Source organism: Schistocerca nitens, chromosome 2 (assembly GCF_023898315.1).
Source record: "Schistocerca nitens isolate TAMUIC-IGC-003100 chromosome 2, iqSchNite1.1, whole genome shotgun sequence".
Lineage (NCBI taxonomy): Eukaryota > Metazoa > Arthropoda > Insecta > Orthoptera > Acrididae > Schistocerca > Schistocerca nitens.
Genome location: NC_064615.1, coordinates 367211674 through 367234807, shown reverse-complemented (window position 1 = coordinate 367234807; position 23134 = coordinate 367211674). Strand labels below are relative to the sequence as shown.

Sequence of the window (23134 nt, the reverse complement as noted above, 5' to 3'; positions counted from 1 at the left end):
CGATGTTATTTTGTTTAGTGCATTCGCCTTCTCTTAACCCTGAGAAACCACATACGGAAACTGAGGCACTGCCGGCTGTTCATAAGCAGAGTTCGATGAAGTTATTTCGCTTTTTATTCGGCGCCTTTAATATTCTTCTCATCAGTGGTGAGTGCTGCCTGCAGAAAGCGCTTATCTTGCGAATTCACGTGAAAGTTTGTGTTCCCTGGGAGATGCACTACTTGTGATTAGCTTGAGTGGTGCGGGCAGGTGGCTCGTTGGTCTAGGGGTATGATTCCTGCTTTGGGTGCAGGAGGTCCCGGGTTCAAATCCCGGACGAGCCCTGCCATTTTGACCGTGCTGAAGAGTAGGTGGAACTCAGTCCCGGTTGCAGCTCCTCAATGAAGAGTAAGACGCCTGTTATATCACGTGGATATAACAAGAATCCGGCACCAGTAAAGTACGTAGGTGGAATTCGGTAGAAAGGCAGACGGTAATTTTTCTTGCAACGGAAAACAAGGTTGTCTTTGCGGAATATGTGCACCGTGAGTGGAGATTCAGCTTGATTGTGCGACAGTCTACCTTCATCTTACTAGCGACGGCAACAACCAATGGGTGGGACGTAAGACTGAGCGTGGCTAAGAGTTTCTCATTATTAGTTACCTTCACACTTTGTCACAGCCGTGACAAGGCGAGTAGCGCGAGCTCAGGATAGCCAGTAGGAAGCGCACCTGAAGTAGCCCTGAAGAACCGGGTTGTATATTTTGCCAGCCATAATGGAGCTAGGGGCGTTCTCAGTTACCAAATACCGGTGCAATAAGAGAGCAACAGTATTTGACAGTAAAATGACGCCCTATCCATCTAGAATATGACATTGATTGTCTCTGCATACGCATCCGTGAGGTCATCCCGGAAATGAAATCCGATATACGGATTAAAATTGTTGTGTTCCCGCCCGGGATCGAACCGGGGACCTTCTGCGTGTAAAGCAGACGTGATAACCGCTACACCACGGAAACGACGGTTCGTCTGATGTGCCACCCGGAGACTCGTGGTAGCAACAGTTTTCCTTCTGTGTTAGCAAGGGCATCGGCTACGAGCTCCCTCCGATTCGTGAGGTTCCTATAGTACAAGAAGTCGATGAAAACAATCCAACCGCGACAGCCAGAGAGAACGCTGGGTGAGCTGCAGCCGTACATGGTGAGACCATCAACGGCGGCGTCATTCACATGCAGTGTGTTTTCGGAACGAACAGGCTCGTTGGTCTAGGGGTATGATTCCTGCTTCGGGTGCAGGAGGTCCCGGGTTCAAATCCCGGACGAGCCCTTGCGTTTTGTACAACGGTGTGCTAACAAACCGCATGGCGGCGGCTGTTTCGCGCATTTCCAGGCCTCCAAGTCAGCGCTAAATCCGACAACCAGTTCTGAAACAGTTTCATTTGAGCCATGTGCACCCTGCTGGTGGAACGTTTGAAGTTGATTTAAATGGTCACAGTAGAGATCGTAGCAAGTGTCTTGCTGAGTGCGACGAAAACTTGTTTCCGCCCGCAATCGAACCGGGGACCTTGTGCGTGTTAGGCAGACGTTATAACCGCTACACCACGGAAACTGCTACGCTCTGCCCTCCACATGTGATACAACTTGTAGGACGATCGCCATTGTGGCGTAAAAATCACTTTGCGGAAACGCACAATGCCGGTATTTCGCATTCGTGTGAAACAATCGACAGCACCCTTGACTGCCTGAATGCCATGTCGAATAAGAGCTCAAGAAGTCATCGGAAACGCTCGAGGGAGAGTCCTCAGCAGCATCTGCTGCTCTTTCTTTCCTTACGAGATACCGTCGATTCGCGCAGTCGTTATTACAAAAGATGTCACCAAAGGCGATCGCTTCGTTAGCGGCACGGCGCCTGGGCTCGGCGGCAGCTCTACATGGAGGCACCAGCAGCCCCAGCCCCTCCAGGCCGCCGCCGGCGCCACAGCGCAAGGAGTCGGCGCCCGCCCTGCAATGCCCCCTGTCGTTGCACATTCCACCCGCCTTTTATCCTCTCCATGTCTGACTCACTACCCTAAATGACGCTGCAGTCGACGTGCTTATTACTATCGCTTTTGGAAGAACCAAGGCGCAGTATTCTAGTGACGAACCGGTATTGCAAATTTGGATTAAGTAAAAATTTATTGTGTGGTCGAGCGACACCCCCGTCTCGCTCTTCCTAGATGATCGCTGCTGCGCGGAGTAACTCCTAGCGCGCCGATGGCTTCAGAGTTGGTCTTCTCGAAGTTTTGCTTTTGCACTGCATTCCGCAATCTTATAGTTACGTGCTTCGGTTTCCCGACGTTCTTGTGTTTAGTGCGTTCGGCTTCTCTTAACCCTTAGCCACCGCTTGCCGAAATTTCCACACTGTCATCTGTCGATCTGCAGAGCTCGATGAAAGTACCGCGGCCGTTCCTGAGCTCGTGAAACGGCCGAATCTGTAGTTGTTTCCAGATCTCTCCCACACAACGGCCTCCCGGAAGCTTGGATTACAGGAGTACGCCACTACTCCCAGCCGCTGAATTACCTTTGAAGCAGAATGACATGAGCTACACGCAGCTCCGATTTTTTTTTTTTTTTTTTTTTGGTGTCTGACCTACTTTGAAAGATTTTGTAGTCGATTTACTTACCACTATCGCTGTTGGAAGGAGGAAACCACGTGATAATCACACAGTATTCTAGAGACGATCAGGTAATGAAAATTTAGAATAAGTAAAACAGTATCAAAAGAAGTTGTGTGGTGGAGCGGCACATGCAATTCACGCTTCCTAGATGATCGTTGCTGCATAGAATAATTCTTTTGTCTGTGGCGTCTTCAGTATTCGTCTTCTGGAAGTTTTGCTTGCAGTATATTCTTCAATATTTTCATTATGAGTTGGTGCTTGCTTTCCCGATGTTATTTTGTTTAGTGCATTCGCCTTCTCTTAACCCTGAGAAACCACATACGGAAACTGAGGCACTGCCGGCTGTTCATAAGCAGAGTTCGATGAAGTTATTTCGCTTTTTATTCGGCGCCTTTAATATTCTTCTCATCAGTGGTGAGTGCTGCCTGCAGAAAGCGCTTATCTTGCGAATTCACGTGAAAGTTTGTGTTCCCTGGGAGATGCACTACTTGTGATTAGCTTGAGTGGTGCGGGCAGGTGGCTCGTTGGTCTAGGGGTACAGCCGGCACGGTAGCTCAGCGTGTTCGGTCGGAGGGCTAGCTGCCCTCTGTAATAAAAAAACTGAGTCAATGGATCAATAACGAACTTCAATGGGCGTCAGGGGACGTCCGCCAAGAACAATTGCAACGAACTAAAACGAACAAAATGAGATTAAAAAAAAAAAAAAAAAAGGGGTATGATTCCTGCTTTGGGTGCAGGAGGTCCCGGGTTCAAATCCCGGACGAGCCCTGCCATTTTGACCGTGCTGAAGAGTAGGTGGAACTCAGTCCCGGTTGCAGCTCCTCAATGAAGAGTAAGACGCCTGTTATATCACGTGGATATAACAAGAATCCGGCACCAGTAAAGTACGTAGGTGGAATTCGGTAGAAAGGCAGACGGTAATTTTTCTTGCAACGGAAAACAAGGTTGTCTTTGCGGAATATGTGCACCGTGCGTGGAGATTCAGCTTGATTGTGCGACAGTCTACCTTCATCTTACTAGCGACGGCAACAACCAATGGGTGGGACGTAAGACTGAGCGTGGCTAAGAGTTTCTCATTATTAGTTACCTTCACACTTTGTCACAGCCGTGACAAGGCGAGTAGCGCGAGCTCAGGATAGCCAGTAGGAAGCGCACCTGAAGTAGCCCTGAAGAACCGGGTTGTATATTTTGCCAGCCATAATGGAGCTAGGGGCGTTCTCAGTTACCAAATACCGGTGCAATAAGAGAGCAACAGTATTTGACAGTAAAATGACGCCCTACCCATCTAGAATATGACATTGATTGTCTCTGCATACGCATCCGTGAGGTCATCCCGGAAATGAAATCCGATATACGGATTAAAATTGTTGTGTTCCCGCCCGGGATCGAACCGGGGACCTTCTGCGTGTAAAGCAGACGTGATAACCGCTACACCACGGAAACGACGGTTCGTCTGATGTGCCACCCGGAGACTCGTGGTAGCAACAGTTTTCCTTCTGTGTTAGCAAGGGCATCGGCTACGAGCTCCCTCCGATTCGTGAGGTTCCTATAGTACAAGAAGTCGATGAAAACAATCCAACCGCGACAGCCAGAGAGAACGCTGGGTGAGCTGCAGCCGTACATGGTGAGACCATCAACGGCGGCGTCATTCACATGCAGTGTGTTTTCGGAACGAACAGGCTCGTTGGTCTAGGGGTATGATTCCTGCTTCGGGTGCAGGAGGTCCCGGGTTCAAATCCCGGACGAGCCCTTGCGTTTTGTACAACGGTGTGCTAACAAACCGCATGGCGGCGGCTGTTTCGCGCATTTCCAGGCCTCCAAGTCAGCGCTAAATCCGACAACCAGTTCTGAAACAGTTTCATTTGAGCCATGTGCACCCTGCTGGTGGAACGTTTGAAGTTGATTTAAATGGTCACAGTAGAGATCGTAGCAAGTGTCTTGCTGAGTGCGACGAAAACTTGTTTCCGCCCGCAATCGAACCGGGGACCTTGTGCGTGTTAGGCAGACGTTATAACCGCTACACCACGGAAACTGCTACGCTCTGCCCTCCACATGTGATACAACTTGTAGGACGATCGCCATTGTGGCGTAAAAATCACTTTGCGGAAACGCACAATGCCGGTATTTCGCATTCGTGTGAAACAATCGACAGCACCCTTGACTGCCTGAATGCCATGTCGAATAAGAGCTCAAGAAGTCATCGGAAACGCTCGAGGGAGAGTCCTCAGCAGCATCTGCTGCTCTTTCTTTCCTTACGAGATACCGTCGATTCGCGCAGTCGTTATTGCAAAAGATGTCACCAAAGGCGATCGCTTCGTTAGCGGCACGGCGCCTGGGCTCGGCGGCAGCTCTACATGGAGGCACCAGCAGCCCCAGCCCCTCCAGGCCGCCGCCGGCGCCACAGCGCAAGGAGTCGGCGCCCGCCCTGCAATGCCCCCTGTCGTTGCACATTCCACCCGCCTTTTATCCTCTCCATGTCTGACTCACTACCCTAAATGACGCTGCAGTCGACGTGCTTATTACTATCGCTTTTGGAAGAACCAAGGCGCAGTATTCTAGTGACGAACCGGTATTGCAAATTTGGATTAAGTAAAAATTTATTGTGTGGTCGAGCGACACCCCCGTCTCGCTCTTCCTAGATGATCGCTGCTGCGCGGAGTAACTCCTAGCGCGCCGATGGCTTCAGAGTTGGTCTTCTCGAAGTTTTGCTTTTGCACTGCATTCCGCAATCTTATAGTTACGTGCTTCGGTTTCCCGACGTTCTTGTGTTTAGTGCGTTCGGCTTCTCTTAACCCTTAGCCACCGCTTGCCGAAATTTCCACACTGTCATCTGTCGATCTGCAGAGCTCGATGAAAGTACCGCGGCCGTTCCTGAGCTCGTGAAACGGCCGAATCTGTAGTTGTTTCCAGATCTCTCCCACACAACGGCCTCCCGGAAGCTTGGATTACAGGAGTACGCCACTACTCCCAGCCGCTGAATTACCTTTGAAGCAGAATGACATGAGCTACACGCAGCTCCGATTTTTTTTTTTTTTTTTTTTTTTGGTGTCTGACCTACTTTGAAAGATTTTGTAGTCGATTTACTTACCACTATCGCTGTTGGAAGGAGGAAACCACGTGATAATCACACAGTATTCTAGAGACGATCAGGTAATGAAAATTTAGAATAAGTAAAACAGTATCAAAAGAAGTTGTGTGGTGGAGCGGCACATGCAATTCACGCTTCCTAGATGATCGTTGCTGCATAGAATAATTCTTTTGTCTGTGGCGTCTTCAGTATTCGTCTTCTGGAAGTTTTGCTTGCAGTATATTCTTCAATATTTTCATTATGAGTTGGTGCTTGCTTTCCCGATGTTATTTTGTTTAGTGCATTCGCCTTCTCTTAACCCTGAGAAACCACATACGGAAACTGAGGCACTGCCGGCTGTTCATAAGCAGAGTTCGATGAAGTTATTTCGCTTTTTATTCGGCGCCTTTAATATTCTTCTCATCAGTGGTGAGTGCTGCCTGCAGAAAGCGCTTATCTTGCGAATTCACGTGAAAGTTTGTGTTCCCTGGGAGATGCACTACTTGTGATTAGCTTGAGTGGTGCGGGCAGGTGGCTCGTTGGTCTAGGGGTACAGCCGGCACGGTAGCTCAGCGTGTTCGGTCGGAGGGCTAGCTGCCCTCTGTAATAAAAAAACTGAGTCAATGGATCAATAACGAACTTCAATGGGCGTCAGGGGACGTCCGCCAAGAACAATTGCAACGAACTAAAACGAACAAAATGAGATTAAAAAAAAAAAAAAAAAAGGGGTATGATTCCTGCTTTGGGTGCAGGAGGTCCCGGGTTCAAATCCCGGACGAGCCCTGCCATTTTGACCGTGCTGAAGAGTAGGTGGAACTCAGTCCCGGTTGCAGCTCCTCAATGAAGAGTAAGACGCCTGTTATATCACGTGGATATAACAAGAATCCGGCACCAGTAAAGTACGTAGGTGGAATTCGGTAGAAAGGCAGACGGTAATTTTTCTTGCAACGGAAAACAAGGTTGTCTTTGCGGAATATGTGCACCGTGCGTGGAGATTCAGCTTGATTGTGCGACAGTCTACCTTCATCTTACTAGCGACGGCAACAACCAATGGGTGGGACGTAAGACTGAGCGTGGCTAAGAGTTTCTCATTATTAGTTACCTTCACACTTTGTCACAGCCGTGACAAGGCGAGTAGCGCGAGCTCAGGATAGCCAGTAGGAAGCGCACCTGAAGTAGCCCTGAAGAACCGGGTTGTATATTTTGCCAGCCATAATGGAGCTAGGGGCGTTCTCAGTTACCAAATACCGGTGCAATAAGAGAGCAACAGTATTTGACAGTAAAATGACGCCCTATCCATCTAGAATATGACATTGATTGTCTCTGCATACGCATCCGTGAGGTCATCCCGGAAATGAAATCCGATATACGGATTAAAATTGTTGTGTTCCCGCCCGGGATCGAACCGGGGACCTTCTGCGTGTAAAGCAGACGTGATAACCGCTACACCACGGAAACGACGGTTCGTCTGATGTGCCACCCGGAGACTCGTGGTAGCAACAGTTTTCCTTCTGTGTTAGCAAGGGCATCGGCTACGAGCTCCCTCCGATTCGTGAGGTTCCTATAGTACAAGAAGTCGATGAAAACAATCCAACCGCGACAGCCAGAGAGAACGCTGGGTGAGCTGCAGCCGTACATGGTGAGACCATCAACGGCGGCGTCATTCACATGCAGTGTGTTTTCGGAACGAACAGGCTCGTTGGTCTAGGGGTATGATTCCTGCTTCGGGTGCAGGAGGTCCCGGGTTCAAATCCCGGACGAGCCCTTGCGTTTTGTACAACGGTGTGCTAACAAACCGCATGGCGGCGGCTGTTTCGCGCATTTCCAGGCCTCCAAGTCAGCGCTAAATCCGACAACCAGTTCTGAAACAGTTTCATTTGAGCCATGTGCACCCTGCTGGTGGAACGTTTGAAGTTGATTTAAATGGTCACAGTAGAGATCGTAGCAAGTGTCTTGCTGAGTGCGACGAAAACTTGTTTCCGCCCGCAATCGAACCGGGGACCTTGTGCGTGTTAGGCAGACGTTATAACCGCTACACCACGGAAACTGCTACGCTCTGCCCTCCACATGTGATACAACTTGTAGGACGATCGCCATTGTGGCGTAAAAATCACTTTGCGGAAACGCACAATGCCGGTATTTCGCATTCGTGTGAAACAATCGACAGCACCCTTGACTGCCTGAATGCCATGTCGAATAAGAGCTCAAGAAGTCATCGGAAACGCTCGAGGGAGAGTCCTCAGCAGCATCTGCTGCTCTTTCTTTCCTTACGAGATACCGTCGATTCGCGCAGTCGTTATTGCAAAAGATGTCACCAAAGGCGATCGCTTCGTTAGCGGCACGGCGCCTGGGCTCGGCGGCAGCTCTACATGGAGGCACCAGCAGCCCCAGCCCCTCCAGGCCGCCGCCGGCGCCACAGCGCAAGGAGTCGGCGCCCGCCCTGCAATGCCCCCTGTCGTTGCACATTCCACCCGCCTTTTATCCTCTCCATGTCTGACTCACTACCCTAAATGACGCTGCAGTCGACGTGCTTATTACTATCGCTTTTGGAAGAACCAAGGCGCAGTATTCTAGTGACGAACCGGTATTGCAAATTTGGATTAAGTAAAAATTTATTGTGTGGTCGAGCGACACCCCCGTCTCGCTCTTCCTAGATGATCGCTGCTGCGCGGAGTAACTCCTAGCGCGCCGATGGCTTCAGAGTTGGTCTTCTCGAAGTTTTGCTTTTGCACTGCATTCCGCAATCTTATAGTTACGTGCTTCGGTTTCCCGACGTTCTTGTGTTTAGTGCGTTCGGCTTCTCTTAACCCTTAGCCACCGCTTGCCGAAATTTCCACACTGTCATCTGTCGATCTGCAGAGCTCGATGAAAGTACCGCGGCCGTTCCTGAGCTCGTGAAACGGCCGAATCTGTAGTTGTTTCCAGATCTCTCCCACACAACGGCCTCCCGGAAGCTTGGATTACAGGAGTACGCCACTACTCCCAGCCGCTGAATTACCTTTGAAGCAGAATGACATGAGCTACACGCAGCTCCGATTTTTTTTTTTTTTTTTTTTTTGGTGTCTGACCTACTTTGAAAGATTTTGTAGTCGATTTACTTACCACTATCGCTGTTGGAAGGAGGAAACCACGTGATAATCACACAGTATTCTAGAGACGATCAGGTAATGAAAATTTAGAATAAGTAAAACAGTATCAAAAGAAGTTGTGTGGTGGAGCGGCACATGCAATTCACGCTTCCTAGATGATCGTTGCTGCATAGAATAATTCTTTTGTCTGTGGCGTCTTCAGTATTCGTCTTCTGGAAGTTTTGCTTGCAGTATATTCTTCAATATTTTCATTATGAGTTGGTGCTTGCTTTCCCGATGTTATTTTGTTTAGTGCATTCGCCTTCTCTTAACCCTGAGAAACCACATACGGAAACTGAGGCACTGCCGGCTGTTCATAAGCAGAGTTCGATGAAGTTATTTCGCTTTTTATTCGGCGCCTTTAATATTCTTCTCATCAGTGGTGAGTGCTGCCTGCAGAAAGCGCTTATCTTGCGAATTCACGTGAAAGTTTGTGTTCCCTGGGAGATGCACTACTTGTGATTAGCTTGAGTGGTGCGGGCAGGTGGCTCGTTGGTCTAGGGGTACAGCCGGCACGGTAGCTCAGCGTGTTCGGTCGGAGGGCTAGCTGCCCTCTGTAATAAAAAAACTGAGTCAATGGATCAATAACGAACTTCAATGGGCGTCAGGGGACGTCCGCCAAGAACAATTGCAACGAACTAAAACGAACAAAATGAGATTAAAAAAAAAAAAAAAAAGGGGTATGATTCCTGCTTTGGGTGCAGGAGGTCCCGGGTTCAAATCCCGGACGAGCCCTGCCATTTTGACCGTGCTGAAGAGTAGGTGGAACTCAGTCCCGGTTGCAGCTCCTCAATGAAGAGTAAGACGCCTGTTATATCACGTGGATATAACAAGAATCCGGCACCAGTAAAGTACGTAGGTGGAATTCGGTAGAAAGGCAGACGGTAATTTTTCTTGCAACGGAAAACAAGGTTGTCTTTGCGGAATATGTGCACCGTGCGTGGAGATTCAGCTTGATTGTGCGACAGTCTACCTTCATCTTACTAGCGACGGCAACAACCAATGGGTGGGACGTAAGACTGAGCGTGGCTAAGAGTTTCTCATTATTAGTTACCTTCACACTTTGTCACAGCCGTGACAAGGCGAGTAGCGCGAGCTCAGGATAGCCAGTAGGAAGCGCACCTGAAGTAGCCCTGAAGAACCGGGTTGTATATTTTGCCAGCCATAATGGAGCTAGGGGCGTTCTCAGTTACCAAATACCGGTGCAATAAGAGAGCAACAGTATTTGACAGTAAAATGACGCCCTATCCATCTAGAATATGACATTGATTGTCTCTGCATACGCATCCGTGAGGTCATCCCGGAAATGAAATCCGATATACGGATTAAAATTGTTGTGTTCCCGCCCGGGATCGAACCGGGGACCTTCTGCGTGTAAAGCAGACGTGATAACCGCTACACCACGGAAACGACGGTTCGTCTGATGTGCCACCCGGAGACTCGTGGTAGCAACAGTTTTCCTTCTGTGTTAGCAAGGGCATCGGCTACGAGCTCCCTCCGATTCGTGAGGTTCCTATAGTACAAGAAGTCGATGAAAACAATCCAACCGCGACAGCCAGAGAGAACGCTGGGTGAGCTGCAGCCGTACATGGTGAGACCATCAACGGCGGCGTCATTCACATGCAGTGTGTTTTCGGAACGAACAGGCTCGTTGGTCTAGGGGTATGATTCCTGCTTCGGGTGCAGGAGGTCCCGGGTTCAAATCCCGGACGAGCCCTTGCGTTTTGTACAACGGTGTGCTAACAAACCGCATGGCGGCGGCTGTTTCGCGCATTTCCAGGCCTCCAAGTCAGCGCTAAATCCGACAACCAGTTCTGAAACAGTTTCATTTGAGCCATGTGCACCCTGCTGGTGGAACGTTTGAAGTTGATTTAAATGGTCACAGTAGAGATCGTAGCAAGTGTCTTGCTGAGTGCGACGAAAACTTGTTTCCGCCCGCAATCGAACCGGGGACCTTGTGCGTGTTAGGCAGACGTTATAACCGCTACACCACGGAAACTGCTACGCTCTGCCCTCCACATGTGATACAACTTGTAGGACGATCGCCATTGTGGCGTAAAAATCACTTTGCGGAAACGCACAATGCCGGTATTTCGCATTCGTGTGAAACAATCGACAGCACCCTTGACTGCCTGAATGCCATGTCGAATAAGAGCTCAAGAAGTCATCGGAAACGCTCGAGGGAGAGTCCTCAGCAGCATCTGCTGCTCTTTCTTTCCTTACGAGATACCGTCGATTCGCGCAGTCGTTATTACAAAAGATGTCACCAAAGGCGATCGCTTCGTTAGCGGCACGGCGCCTGGGCTCGGCGGCAGCTCTACATGGAGGCACCAGCAGCCCCAGCCCCTCCAGGCCGCCGCCGGCGCCACAGCGCAAGGAGTCGGCGCCCGCCCTGCAATGCCCCCTGTCGTTGCACATTCCACCCGCCTTTTATCCTCTCCATGTCTGACTCACTACCCTAAATGACGCTGCAGTCGACGTGCTTATTACTATCGCTTTTGGAAGAACCAAGGCGCAGTATTCTAGTGACGAACCGGTATTGCAAATTTGGATTAAGTAAAAATTTATTGTGTGGTCGAGCGACACCCCCGTCTCGCTCTTCCTAGATGATCGCTGCTGCGCGGAGTAACTCCTAGCGCGCCGATGGCTTCAGAGTTGGTCTTCTCGAAGTTTTGCTTTTGCACTGCATTCCGCAATCTTATAGTTACGTGCTTCGGTTTCCCGACGTTCTTGTGTTTAGTGCGTTCGGCTTCTCTTAACCCTTAGCCACCGCTTGCCGAAATTTCCACACTGTCATCTGTCGATCTGCAGAGCTCGATGAAAGTACCGCGGCCGTTCCTGAGCTCGTGAAACGGCCGAATCTGTAGTTGTTTCCAGATCTCTCCCACACAACGGCCTCCCGGAAGCTTGGATTACAGGAGTACGCCACTACTCCCAGCCGCTGAATTACCTTTGAAGCAGAATGACATGAGCTACACGCAGCTCCGATTTTTTTTTTTTTTTTTTTTTGGTGTCTGACCTACTTTGAAAGATTTTGTAGTCGATTTACTTACCACTATCGCTGTTGGAAGGAGGAAACCACGTGATAATCACACAGTATTCTAGAGACGATCAGGTAATGAAAATTTAGAATAAGTAAAACAGTATCAAAAGAAGTTGTGTGGTGGAGCGGCACATGCAATTCACGCTTCCTAGATGATCGTTGCTGCATAGAATAATTCTTTTGTCTGTGGCGTCTTCAGTATTCGTCTTCTGGAAGTTTTGCTTGCAGTATATTCTTCAATATTTTCATTATGAGTTGGTGCTTGCTTTCCCGATGTTATTTTGTTTAGTGCATTCGCCTTCTCTTAACCCTGAGAAACCACATACGGAAACTGAGGCACTGCCGGCTGTTCATAAGCAGAGTTCGATGAAGTTATTTCGCTTTTTATTCGGCGCCTTTAATATTCTTCTCATCAGTGGTGAGTGCTGCCTGCAGAAAGCGCTTATCTTGCGAATTCACGTGAAAGTTTGTGTTCCCTGGGAGATGCACTACTTGTGATTAGCTTGAGTGGTGCGGGCAGGTGGCTCGTTGGTCTAGGGGTACAGCCGGCACGGTAGCTCAGCGTGTTCGGTCGGAGGGCTAGCTGCCCTCTGTAATAAAAAAACTGAGTCAATGGATCAATAACGAACTTCAATGGGCGTCAGGGGACGTCCGCCAAGAACAATTGCAACGAACTAAAACGAACAAAATGAGATTAAAAAAAAAAAAAAAAAAGGGGTATGATTCCTGCTTTGGGTGCAGGAGGTCCCGGGTTCAAATCCCGGACGAGCCCTGCCATTTTGACCGTGCTGAAGAGTAGGTGGAACTCAGTCCCGGTTGCAGCTCCTCAATGAAGAGTAAGACGCCTGTTATATCACGTGGATATAACAAGAATCCGGCACCAGTAAAGTACGTAGGTGGAATTCGGTAGAAAGGCAGACGGTAATTTTTCTTGCAACGGAAAACAAGGTTGTCTTTGCGGAATATGTGCACCGTGCGTGGAGATTCAGCTTGATTGTGCGACAGTCTACCTTCATCTTACTAGCGACGGCAACAACCAATGGGTGGGACGTAAGACTGAGCGTGGCTAAGAGTTTCTCATTATTAGTTACCTTCACACTTTGTCACAGCCGTGACAAGGCGAGTAGCGCGAGCTCAGGATAGCCAGTAGGAAGCGCACCTGAAGTAGCCCTGAAGAACCGGGTTGTATATTTTGCCAGCCATAATGGAGCTAGGGGCGTTCTCAGTTACCAAATACCGGTGCAATAAGAGAGCAACAGTATTTGACAGTAAAATGACGCCCTATCCATCTAGAATATGACATTGATTGTCTCTGCATACGCATCCGTGAGGTCATCCCGGAAATGAAATCCGATATACGGATTAAAATTGTTGTGTTCCCGCCCGGGATCGAACCGGGGACCTTCTGCGTGTAAAGCAGACGTGATAACCGCTACACCACGGAAACGACGGTTCGTCTGATGTGCCACCCGGAGACTCGTGGTAGCAACAGTTTTCCTTCTGTGTTAGCAAGGGCATCGGCTACGAGCTCCCTCCGATTCGTGAGGTTCCTATAGTACAAGAAGTCGATGAAAACAATCCAACCGCGACAGCCAGAGAGAACGCTGGGTGAGCTGCAGCCGTACATGGTGAGACCATCAACGGCGGCGTCATTCACATGCAGTGTGTTTTCGGAACGAACAGGCTCGTTGGTCTAGGGGTATGATTCCTGCTTCGGGTGCAGGAGGTCCCGGGTTCAAATCCCGGACGAGCCCTTGCGTTTTGTACAACGGTGTGCTAACAAACCGCATGGCGGCGGCTGTTTCGCGCATTTCCAGGCCTCCAAGTCAGCGCTAAATCCGACAACCAGTTCTGAAACAGTTTCATTTGAGCCATGTGCACCCTGCTGGTGGAACGTTTGAAGTTGATTTAAATGGTCACAGTAGAGATCGTAGCAAGTGTCTTGCTGAGTGCGACGAAAACTTGTTTCCGCCCGCAATCGAACCGGGGACCTTGTGCGTGTTAGGCAGACGTTATAACCGCTACACCACGGAAACTGCTACGCTCTGCCCTCCACATGTGATACAACTTGTAGGACGATCGCCATTGTGGCGTAAAAATCACTTTGCGGAAACGCACAATGCCGGTATTTCGCATTCGTGTGAAACAATCGACAGCACCCTTGACTGCCTGAATGCCATGTCGAATAAGAGCTCAAGAAGTCATCGGAAACGCTCGAGGGAGAGTCCTCAGCAGCATCTGCTGCTCTTTCTTTCCTTACGAGATACCGTCGATTCGCGCAGTCGTTATTGCAAAAGATGTCACCAAAGGCGATCGCTTCGTTAGCGGCACGGCGCCTGGGCTCGGCGGCAGCTCTACATGGAGGCACCAGCAGCCCCAGCCCCTCCAGGCCGCCGCCGGCGCCACAGCGCAAGGAGTCGGCGCCCGCCCTGCAATGCCCCCTGTCGTTGCACATTCCACCCGCCTTTTATCCTCTCCATGTCTGACTCACTACCCTAAATGACGCTGCAGTCGACGTGCTTATTACTATCGCTTTTGGAAGAACCAAGGCGCAGTATTCTAGTGACGAACCGGTATTGCAAATTTGGATTAAGTAAAAATTTATTGTGTGGTCGAGCGACACCCCCGTCTCGCTCTTCCTAGATGATCGCTGCTGCGCGGAGTAACTCCTAGCGCGCCGATGGCTTCAGAGTTGGTCTTCTCGAAGTTTTGCTTTTGCACTGCATTCCGCAATCTTATAGTTACGTGCTTCGGTTTCCCGACGTTCTTGTGTTTAGTGCGTTCGGCTTCTCTTAACCCTTAGCCACCGCTTGCCGAAATTTCCACACTGTCATCTGTCGATCTGCAGAGCTCGATGAAAGTACCGCGGCCGTTCCTGAGCTCGTGAAACGGCCGAATCTGTAGTTGTTTCCAGATCTCTCCCACACAACGGCCTCCCGGAAGCTTGGATTACAGGAGTACGCCACTACTCCCAGCCGCTGAATTACCTTTGAAGCAGAATGACATGAGCTACACGCAGCTCCGATTTTTTTTTTTTTTTTTTTTTTGGTGTCTGACCTACTTTGAAAGATTTTGTAGTCGATTTACTTACCACTATCGCTGTTGGAAGGAGGAAACCACGTGATAATCACACAGTATTCTAGAGACGATCAGGTAATGAAAATTTAGAATAAGTAAAACAGTATCAAAAGAAGTTGTGTGGTGGAGCGGCACATGCAATTCACGCTTCCTAGATGATCGTTGCTGCATAGAATAATTCTTTTGTCTGTGGCGTCTTCAGTATTCGTCTTCTGGAAGTTTTGCTTGCAGTATATTCTTCAATATTTTCATTATGAGTTGGTGCTTGCTTTCCCGATGTTATTTTGTTTAGTGCATTCGCCTTCTCTTAACCCTGAGAAACCACATACGGAAACTGAGGCACTGCCGGCTGTTCATAAGCAGAGTTCGATGAAGTTATTTCGCTTTTTATTCGGCGCCTTTAATATTCTTCTCATCAGTGGTGAGTGCTGCCTGCAGAAAGCGCTTATCTTGCGAATTCACGTGAAAGTTTGTGTTCCCTGGGAGATGCACTACTTGTGATTAGCTTGAGTGGTGCGGGCAGGTGGCTCGTTGGTCTAGGGGTATGATTCCTGCTTTGGGTGCAGGAGGTCCCGGGTTCAAATCCCGGACGAGCCCTGCCATTTTGACCGTGCTGAAGAGTAGGTGGAACTCAGTCCCGGTTGCAGCTCCTCAATGAAGAGTAAGACGCCTGTTATATCACGTGGATATAACAAGAATCCGGCACCAGTAAAGTACGTAGGTGGAATTCGGTAGAAAGGCAGACGGTAATTTTTCTTGCAACGGAAAACAAGGTTGTCTTTGCGGAATATGTGCACCGTGAGTGGAGATTCAGCTTGATTGTGCGACAGTCTACCTTCATCTTACTAGCGACGGCAACAACCAATGGGTGGGACGTAAGACTGAGCGTGGCTAAGAGTTTCTCATTATTAGTTACCTTCACACTTTGTCACAGCCGTGACAAGGCGAGTAGCGCGAGCTCAGGATAGCCAGTAGGAAGCGCACCTGAAGTAGCCCTGAAGAACCGGGTTGTATATTTTGCCAGCCATAATGGAGCTAGGGGCGTTCTCAGTTACCAAATACCGGTGCAATAAGAGAGCAACAGTATTTGACAGTAAAATGACGCCCTATCCATCTAGAATATGACATTGATTGTCTCTGCATACGCATCCGTGAGGTCATCCCGGAAATGAAATCCGATATACGGATTAAAATTGTTGTGTTCCCGCCCGGGATCGAACCGGGGACCTTCTGCGTGTAAAGCAGACGTGATAACCGCTACACCACGGAAACGACGGTTCGTCTGATGTGCCACCCGGAGACTCGTGGTAGCAACAGTTTTCCTTCTGTGTTAGCAAGGGCATCGGCTACGAGCTCCCTCCGATTCGTGAGGTTCCTATAGTACAAGAAGTCGATGAAAACAATCCAACCGCGACAGCCAGAGAGAACGCTGGGTGAGCTGCAGCCGTACATGGTGAGACCATCAACGGCGGCGTCATTCACATGCAGTGTGTTTTCGGAACGAACAGGCTCGTTGGTCTAGGGGTATGATTCCTGCTTCGGGTGCAGGAGGTCCCGGGTTCAAATCCCGGACGAGCCCTTGCGTTTTGTACAACGGTGTGCTAACAAACCGCATGGCGGCGGCTGTTTCGCGCATTTCCAGGCCTCCAAGTCAGCGCTAAATCCGACAACCAGTTCTGAAACAGTTTCATTTGAGCCATGTGCACCCTGCTGGTGGAACGTTTGAAGTTGATTTAAATGGTCACAGTAGAGATCGTAGCAAGTGTCTTGCTGAGTGCGACGAAAACTTGTTTCCGCCCGCAATCGAACCGGGGACCTTGTGCGTGTTAGGCAGACGTTATAACCGCTACACCACGGAAACTGCTACGCTCTGCCCTCCACATGTGATACAACTTGTAGGACGATCGCCATTGTGGCGTAAAAATCACTTTGCGGAAACGCACAATGCCGGTATTTCGCATTCGTGTGAAACAATCGACAGCACCCTTGACTGCCTGAATGCCATGTCGAATAAGAGCTCAAGAAGTCATCGGAAACGCTCGAGGGAGAGTCCTCAGCAGCATCTGCTGCTCTTTCTTTCCTTACGAGATACCGTCGATTCGCGCAGTCGTTATTGCAAAAGATGTCACCAAAGGCGATCGCTTCGTTAGCGGCACGGCGCCTGGGCTCGGCGGCAGCTCTACATGGAGGCACCAGCAGCCCCAGCCCCTCCAGGCCGCCGCCGGCGCCACAGCGCAAGGAGTCGGCGCCCGCCCTGCAATGCCCCCTGTCGTTGCACATTCCACCCGCCTTTTATCCTCTCCATGTCTGACTCACTACCCTAAATGACGCTGCAGTCGACGTGCTTATTACTATCGCTTTTGGAAGAACCAAGGCGCAGTATTCTAGTGACGAACCGGTATTGCAAATTTGGATTAAGTAAAAATTTATTGTGTGGTCGAGCGACACCCCCGTCTCGCTCTTCCTAGATGATCGCTGCTGCGCGGAGTAACTCCTAGCGCGCCGATGGCTTCAGAGTTGGTCTTCTCGAAGTTTTGCTTTTGCACTGCATTCCGCAATCTTATAGTTACGTGCTTCGGTTTCCCGACGTTCTTGTGTTTAGTGCGTTCGGCTTCTCTTAACCCTTAGCCACCGCTTGCCGAAATTTCCACACTGTCATCTGTCGATCTGCAGAGCTCGATGAAAGTACCGCGGCCGTTCCTGAGCTCGTGAAACGGCCGAATCTGTAGTTGTTTCCAGATCTCTCCCACACAACGGCCTCCCGGAAGCTTGGATTACAGGAGTACGCCACTACTCCCAGCCGCTGAATTACCTTTGAAGCAGAATGACATGAGCTACACGCAGCTCCGATTTTTTTTTTTTTTTTTTTTTTGGTGTCTGACCTACTTTGAAAGATTTTGTAGTCGATTTACTTACCACTATCGCTGTTGGAAGGAGGAAACCACGTGATAATCACACAGTATTCTAGAGACGATCAGGTAATGAAAATTTAGAATAAGTAAAACAGTATCAAAAGAAGTTGTGTGGTGGAGCGGCACATGCAATTCACGCTTCCTAGATGATCGTTGCTGCATAGAATAATTCTTTTGTCTGTGGCGTCTTCAGTATTCGTCTTCTGGAAGTTTTGCTTGCAGTATATTCTTCAATATTTTCATTATGAGTTGGTGCTTGCTTTCCCGATGTTATTTTGTTTAGTGCATTCGCCTTCTCTTAACCCTGAGAAACCACATACGGAAACTGAGGCACTGCCGGCTGTTCATAAGCAGAGTTCGATGAAGTTATTTCGCTTTTTATTCGGCGCCTTTAATATTCTTCTCATCAGTGGTGAGTGCTGCCTGCAGAAAGCGCTTATCTTGCGAATTCACGTGAAAGTTTGTGTTCCCTGGGAGATGCACTACTTGTGATTAGCTTGAGTGGTGCGGGCAGGTGGCTCGTTGGTCTAGGGGTATGATTCCTGCTTTGGGTGCAGGAGGTCCCGGGTTCAAATCCCGGACGAGCCCTGCCATTTTGACCGTGCTGAAGAGTAGGTGGAACTCAGTCCCGGTTGCAGCTCCTCAATGAAGAGTAAGACGCCTGTTATATCACGTGGATATAACAAGAATCCGGCACCAGTAAAGTACGTAGGTGGAATTCGGTAGAAAGGCAGACGGTAATTTTTCTTGCAACGGAAAACAAGGTTGTCTTTGCGGAATATGTGCACCGTGAGTGGAGATTCAGCTTGATTGTGCGACAGTCTACCTTCATCTTACTAGCGACGGCAACAACCAATGGGTGGGACGTAAGACTGAGCGTGGCTAAGAGTTTCTCATTATTAGTTACCTTCACACTTTGTCACAGCCGTGACAAGGCGAGTAGCGCGAGCTCAGGATAGCCAGTAGGAAGCGCACCTGAAGTAGCCCTGAAGAACCGGGTTGTATATTTTGCCAGCCATAATGGAGCTAGGGGCGTTCTCAGTTACCAAATACCGGTGCAATAAGAGAGCAACAGTATTTGACAGTAAAATGACGCCCTATCCATCTAGAATATGACATTGATTGTCTCTGCATACGCATCCGTGAGGTCATCCCGGAAATGAAATCCGATATACGGATTAAAATTGTTGTGTTCCCGCCCGGGATCGAACCGGGGACCTTCTGCGTGTAAAGCAGACGTGATAACCGCTACACCACGGAAACGACGGTTCGTCTGATGTGCCACCCGGAGACTCGTGGTAGCAACAGTTTTCCTTCTGTGTTAGCAAGGGCATCGGCTACGAGCTCCCTCCGATTCGTGAGGTTCCTATAGTACAAGAAGTCGATGAAAACAATCCAACCGCGACAGCCAGAGAGAACGCTGGGTGAGCTGCAGCCGTACATGGTGAGACCATCAACGGCGGCGTCATTCACATGCAGTGTGTTTTCGGAACGAACAGGCTCGTTGGTCTAGGGGTATGATTCCTGCTTCGGGTGCAGGAGGTCCCGGGTTCAAATCCCGGACGAGCCCTTGCGTTTTGTACAACGGTGTGCTAACAAACCGCATGGCGGCGGCTGTTTCGCGCATTTCCAGGCCTCCAAGTCAGCGCTAAATCCGACAACCAGTTCTGAAACAGTTTCATTTGAGCCATGTGCACCCTGCTGGTGGAACGTTTGAAGTTGATTTAAATGGTCACAGTAGAGATCGTAGCAAGTGTCTTGCTGAGTGCGACGAAAACTTGTTTCCGCCCGCAATCGAACCGGGGACCTTGTGCGTGTTAGGCAGACGTTATAACCGCTACACCACGGAAACTGCTACGCTCTGCCCTCCACATGTGATACAACTTGTAGGACGATCGCCATTGTGGCGTAAAAATCACTTTGCGGAAACGCACAATGCCGGTATTTCGCATTCGTGTGAAACAATCGACAGCACCCTTGACTGCCTGAATGCCATGTCGAATAAGAGCTCAAGAAGTCATCGGAAACGCTCGAGGGAGAGTCCTCAGCAGCATCTGCTGCTCTTTCTTTCCTTACGAGATACCGTCGATTCGCGCAGTCGTTATTGCAAAAGATGTCACCAAAGGCGATCGCTTCGTTAGCGGCACGGCGCCTGGGCTCGGCGGCAGCTCTACATGGAGGCACCAGCAGCCCCAGCCCCTCCAGGCCGCCGCCGGCGCCACAGCGCAAGGAGTCGGCGCCCGCCCTGCAATGCCCCCTGTCGTTGCACATTCCACCCGCCTTTTATCCTCTCCATGTCTGACTCACTACCCTAAATGACGCTGCAGTCGACGTGCTTATTACTATCGCTTTTGGAAGAACCAAGGCGCAGTATTCTAGTGACGAACCGGTATTGCAAATTTGGATTAAGTAAAAATTTATTGTGTGGTCGAGCGACACCCCCGTCTCGCTCTTCCTAGATGATCGCTGCTGCGCGGAGTAACTCCTAGCGCGCCGATGGCTTCAGAGTTGGTCTTCTCGAAGTTTTGCTTTTGCACTGCATTCCGCAATCTTATAGTTACGTGCTTCGGTTTCCCGACGTTCTTGTGTTTAGTGCGTTCGGCTTCTCTTAACCCTTAGCCACCGCTTGCCGAAATTTCCACACTGTCATCTGTCGATCTGCAGAGCTCGATGAAAGTACCGCGGCCGTTCCTGAGCTCGTGAAACGGCCGAATCTGTAGTTGTTTCCAGATCTCTCCCACACAACGGCCTCCCGGAAGCTTGGATTACAGGAGTACGCCACTACTCCCAGCCGCTGAATTACCTTTGAAGCAGAATGACATGAGCTACACGCAGCTCCGATTTTTTTTTTTTTTTTTTTTTTGGTGTCTGACCTACTTTGAAAGATTTTGTAGTCGATTTACTTACCACTATCGCTGTTGGAAGGAGGAAACCACGTGATAATCACACAGTATTCTAGAGACGATCAGGTAATGAAAATTTAGAATAAGTAAAACAGTATCAAAAGAAGTTGTGTGGTGGAGCGGCACATGCAATTCACGCTTCCTAGATGATCGTTGCTGCATAGAATAATTCTTTTGTCTGTGGCGTCTTCAGTATTCGTCTTCTGGAAGTTTTGCTTGCAGTATATTCTTCAATATTTTCATTATGAGTTGGTGCTTGCTTTCCCGATGTTATTTTGTTTAGTGCATTCGCCTTCTCTTAACCCTGAGAAACCACATACGGAAACTGAGGCACTGCCGGCTGTTCATAAGCAGAGTTCGATGAAGTTATTTCGCTTTTTATTCGGCGCCTTTAATATTCTTCTCATCAGTGGTGAGTGCTGCCTGCAGAAAGCGCTTATCTTGCGAATTCACGTGAAAGTTTGTGTTCCCTGGGAGATGCACTACTTGTGATTAGCTTGAGTGGTGCGGGCAGGTGGCTCGTTGGTCTAGGGGTATGATTCCTGCTTTGGGTGCAGGAGGTCCCGGGTTCAAATCCCGGACGAGCCCTGCCATTTTGACCGTGCTGAAGAGTAGGTGGAACTCAGTCCCGGTTGCAGCTCCTCAATGAAGAGTAAGACGCCTGTTATATCACGTGGATATAACAAGAATCCGGCACCAGTAAAGTACGTAGGTGGAATTCGGTAGAAAGGCAGACGGTAATTTTTCTTGCAACGGAAAACAAGGTTGTCTTTGCGGAATATGTGCACCGTGAGTGGAGATTCAGCTTGATTGTGCGACAGTCTACCTTCATCTTACTAGCGACGGCAACAACCAATGGGTGGGACGTAAGACTGAGCGTGGCTAAGAGTTTCTCATTATTAGTTACCTTCACACTTTGTCACAGCCGTGACAAGGCGAGTAGCGCGAGCTCAGGATAGCCAGTAGGAAGCGCACCTGAAGTAGCCCTGAAGAACCGGGTTGTATATTTTGCCAGCCATAATGGAGCTAGGGGCGTTCTCAGTTACCAAATACCGGTGCAATAAGAGAGCAACAGTATTTGACAGTAAAATGACGCCCTATCCATCTAGAATATGACATTGATTGTCTCTGCATACGCATCCGTGAGGTCATCCCGGAAATGAAATCCGATATACGGATTAAAATTGTTGTGTTCCCGCCCGGGATCGAACCGGGGACCTTCTGCGTGTAAAGCAGACGTGATAACCGCTACACCACGGAAACGACGGTTCGTCTGATGTGCCACCCGGAGACTCGTGGTAGCAACAGTTTTCCTTCTGTGTTAGCAAGGGCATCGGCTACGAGCTCCCTCCGATTCGTGAGGTTCCTATAGTACAAGAAGTCGATGAAAACAATCCAACCGCGACAGCCAGAGAGAACGCTGGGTGAGCTGCAGCCGTACATGGTGAGACCATCAACGGCGGCGTCATTCACATGCAGTGTGTTTTCGGAACGAACAGGCTCGTTGGTCTAGGGGTATGATTCCTGCTTCGGGTGCAGGAGGTCCCGGGTTCAAATCCCGGACGAGCCCTTGCGTTTTGTACAACGGTGTGCTAACAAACCGCATGGCGGCGGCTGTTTCGCGCATTTCCAGGCCTCCAAGTCAGCGCTAAATCCGACAACCAGTTCTGAAACAGTTTCATTTGAGCCATGTGCACCCTGCTGGTGGAACGTTTGAAGTTGATTTAAATGGTCACAGTAGAGATCGTAGCAAGTGTCTTGCTGAGTGCGACGAAAACTTGTTTCCGCCCGCAATCGAACCGGGGACCTTGTGCGTGTTAGGCAGACGTTATAACCGCTACACCACGGAAACTGCTACGCTCTGCCCTCCACATGTGATACAACTTGTAGGACGATCGCCATTGTGGCGTAAAAATCACTTTGCGGAAACGCACAATGCCGGTATTTCGCATTCGTGTGAAACAATCGACAGCACCCTTGACTGCCTGAATGCCATGTCGAATAAGAGCTCAAGAAGTCATCGGAAACGCTCGAGGGAGAGTCCTCAGCAGCATCTGCTGCTCTTTCTTTCCTTACGAGATACCGTCGATTCGCGCAGTCGTTATTGCAAAAGATGTCACCAAAGGCGATCGCTTCGTTAGCGGCACGGCGCCTGGGCTCGGCGGCAGCTCTACATGGAGGCACCAGCAGCCCCAGCCCCTCCAGGCCGCCGCCGGCGCCACAGCGCAAGGAGTCGGCGCCCGCCCTGCAATGCCCCCTGTCGTTGCACATTCCACCCGCCTTTTATCCTCTCCATGTCTGACTCACTACCCTAAATGACGCTGCAGTCGACGTGCTTATTACTATCGCTTTTGGAAGAACCAAGGCG

At 49.7% G+C, this 23134-nt stretch overlaps 20 non-coding genes across 20 annotated transcripts; 12 read left to right on the top strand and 8 right to left on the bottom strand.

Moving 5' to 3' along the window:
- The first annotated feature begins 251 nt into the window (after positions 1-251).
- On the top strand, positions 252-323 carry Trnap-ugg (transfer RNA proline (anticodon UGG)). Its single transcript has one exon. It is a non-coding gene; the product is annotated as a tRNA-Pro (tRNA).
- A 602-nt stretch (positions 324-925) lies between these two features.
- Positions 926-998, bottom strand: Trnav-uac (transfer RNA valine (anticodon UAC)). Its single transcript has one exon. It is a non-coding gene; the product is annotated as a tRNA-Val (tRNA).
- Positions 999-1233: 235 nt separating this feature from the next.
- Positions 1234-1305, top strand: Trnap-cgg (transfer RNA proline (anticodon CGG)). The gene has a single exon. It is a non-coding gene; the product is annotated as a tRNA-Pro (tRNA).
- A 2700-nt stretch (positions 1306-4005) lies between these two features.
- Positions 4006-4078, bottom strand: Trnav-uac (transfer RNA valine (anticodon UAC)). Its single transcript has one exon. It is a non-coding gene; the product is annotated as a tRNA-Val (tRNA).
- Positions 4079-4313: 235 nt separating this feature from the next.
- Trnap-cgg (transfer RNA proline (anticodon CGG)) lies at positions 4314-4385 on the top strand. The gene has a single exon. It is a non-coding gene; the product is annotated as a tRNA-Pro (tRNA).
- Positions 4386-7087: 2702 nt separating this feature from the next.
- Positions 7088-7160, bottom strand: Trnav-uac (transfer RNA valine (anticodon UAC)). Its single transcript has one exon. It is a non-coding gene; the product is annotated as a tRNA-Val (tRNA).
- Positions 7161-7395: 235 nt separating this feature from the next.
- Trnap-cgg (transfer RNA proline (anticodon CGG)) lies at positions 7396-7467 on the top strand. Its single transcript has one exon. It is a non-coding gene; the product is annotated as a tRNA-Pro (tRNA).
- A 2700-nt stretch (positions 7468-10167) lies between these two features.
- Positions 10168-10240, bottom strand: Trnav-uac (transfer RNA valine (anticodon UAC)). Its single transcript has one exon. It is a non-coding gene; the product is annotated as a tRNA-Val (tRNA).
- A 235-nt stretch (positions 10241-10475) lies between these two features.
- On the top strand, positions 10476-10547 carry Trnap-cgg (transfer RNA proline (anticodon CGG)). The gene has a single exon. It is a non-coding gene; the product is annotated as a tRNA-Pro (tRNA).
- Positions 10548-13247: 2700 nt separating this feature from the next.
- Positions 13248-13320, bottom strand: Trnav-uac (transfer RNA valine (anticodon UAC)). The gene has a single exon. It is a non-coding gene; the product is annotated as a tRNA-Val (tRNA).
- A 235-nt stretch (positions 13321-13555) lies between these two features.
- Positions 13556-13627, top strand: Trnap-cgg (transfer RNA proline (anticodon CGG)). The gene has a single exon. It is a non-coding gene; the product is annotated as a tRNA-Pro (tRNA).
- A 1849-nt stretch (positions 13628-15476) lies between these two features.
- Positions 15477-15548, top strand: Trnap-ugg (transfer RNA proline (anticodon UGG)). The gene has a single exon. It is a non-coding gene; the product is annotated as a tRNA-Pro (tRNA).
- Positions 15549-16150: 602 nt separating this feature from the next.
- Trnav-uac (transfer RNA valine (anticodon UAC)) lies at positions 16151-16223 on the bottom strand. The gene has a single exon. It is a non-coding gene; the product is annotated as a tRNA-Val (tRNA).
- Positions 16224-16458: 235 nt separating this feature from the next.
- On the top strand, positions 16459-16530 carry Trnap-cgg (transfer RNA proline (anticodon CGG)). The gene has a single exon. It is a non-coding gene; the product is annotated as a tRNA-Pro (tRNA).
- A 1849-nt stretch (positions 16531-18379) lies between these two features.
- On the top strand, positions 18380-18451 carry Trnap-ugg (transfer RNA proline (anticodon UGG)). The gene has a single exon. It is a non-coding gene; the product is annotated as a tRNA-Pro (tRNA).
- Positions 18452-19053: 602 nt separating this feature from the next.
- On the bottom strand, positions 19054-19126 carry Trnav-uac (transfer RNA valine (anticodon UAC)). Its single transcript has one exon. It is a non-coding gene; the product is annotated as a tRNA-Val (tRNA).
- A 235-nt stretch (positions 19127-19361) lies between these two features.
- Positions 19362-19433, top strand: Trnap-cgg (transfer RNA proline (anticodon CGG)). The gene has a single exon. It is a non-coding gene; the product is annotated as a tRNA-Pro (tRNA).
- A 1849-nt stretch (positions 19434-21282) lies between these two features.
- Trnap-ugg (transfer RNA proline (anticodon UGG)) lies at positions 21283-21354 on the top strand. Its single transcript has one exon. It is a non-coding gene; the product is annotated as a tRNA-Pro (tRNA).
- A 602-nt stretch (positions 21355-21956) lies between these two features.
- On the bottom strand, positions 21957-22029 carry Trnav-uac (transfer RNA valine (anticodon UAC)). The gene has a single exon. It is a non-coding gene; the product is annotated as a tRNA-Val (tRNA).
- Positions 22030-22264: 235 nt separating this feature from the next.
- On the top strand, positions 22265-22336 carry Trnap-cgg (transfer RNA proline (anticodon CGG)). The gene has a single exon. It is a non-coding gene; the product is annotated as a tRNA-Pro (tRNA).
- Positions 22337-23134: the final 798 nt, after the last annotated feature.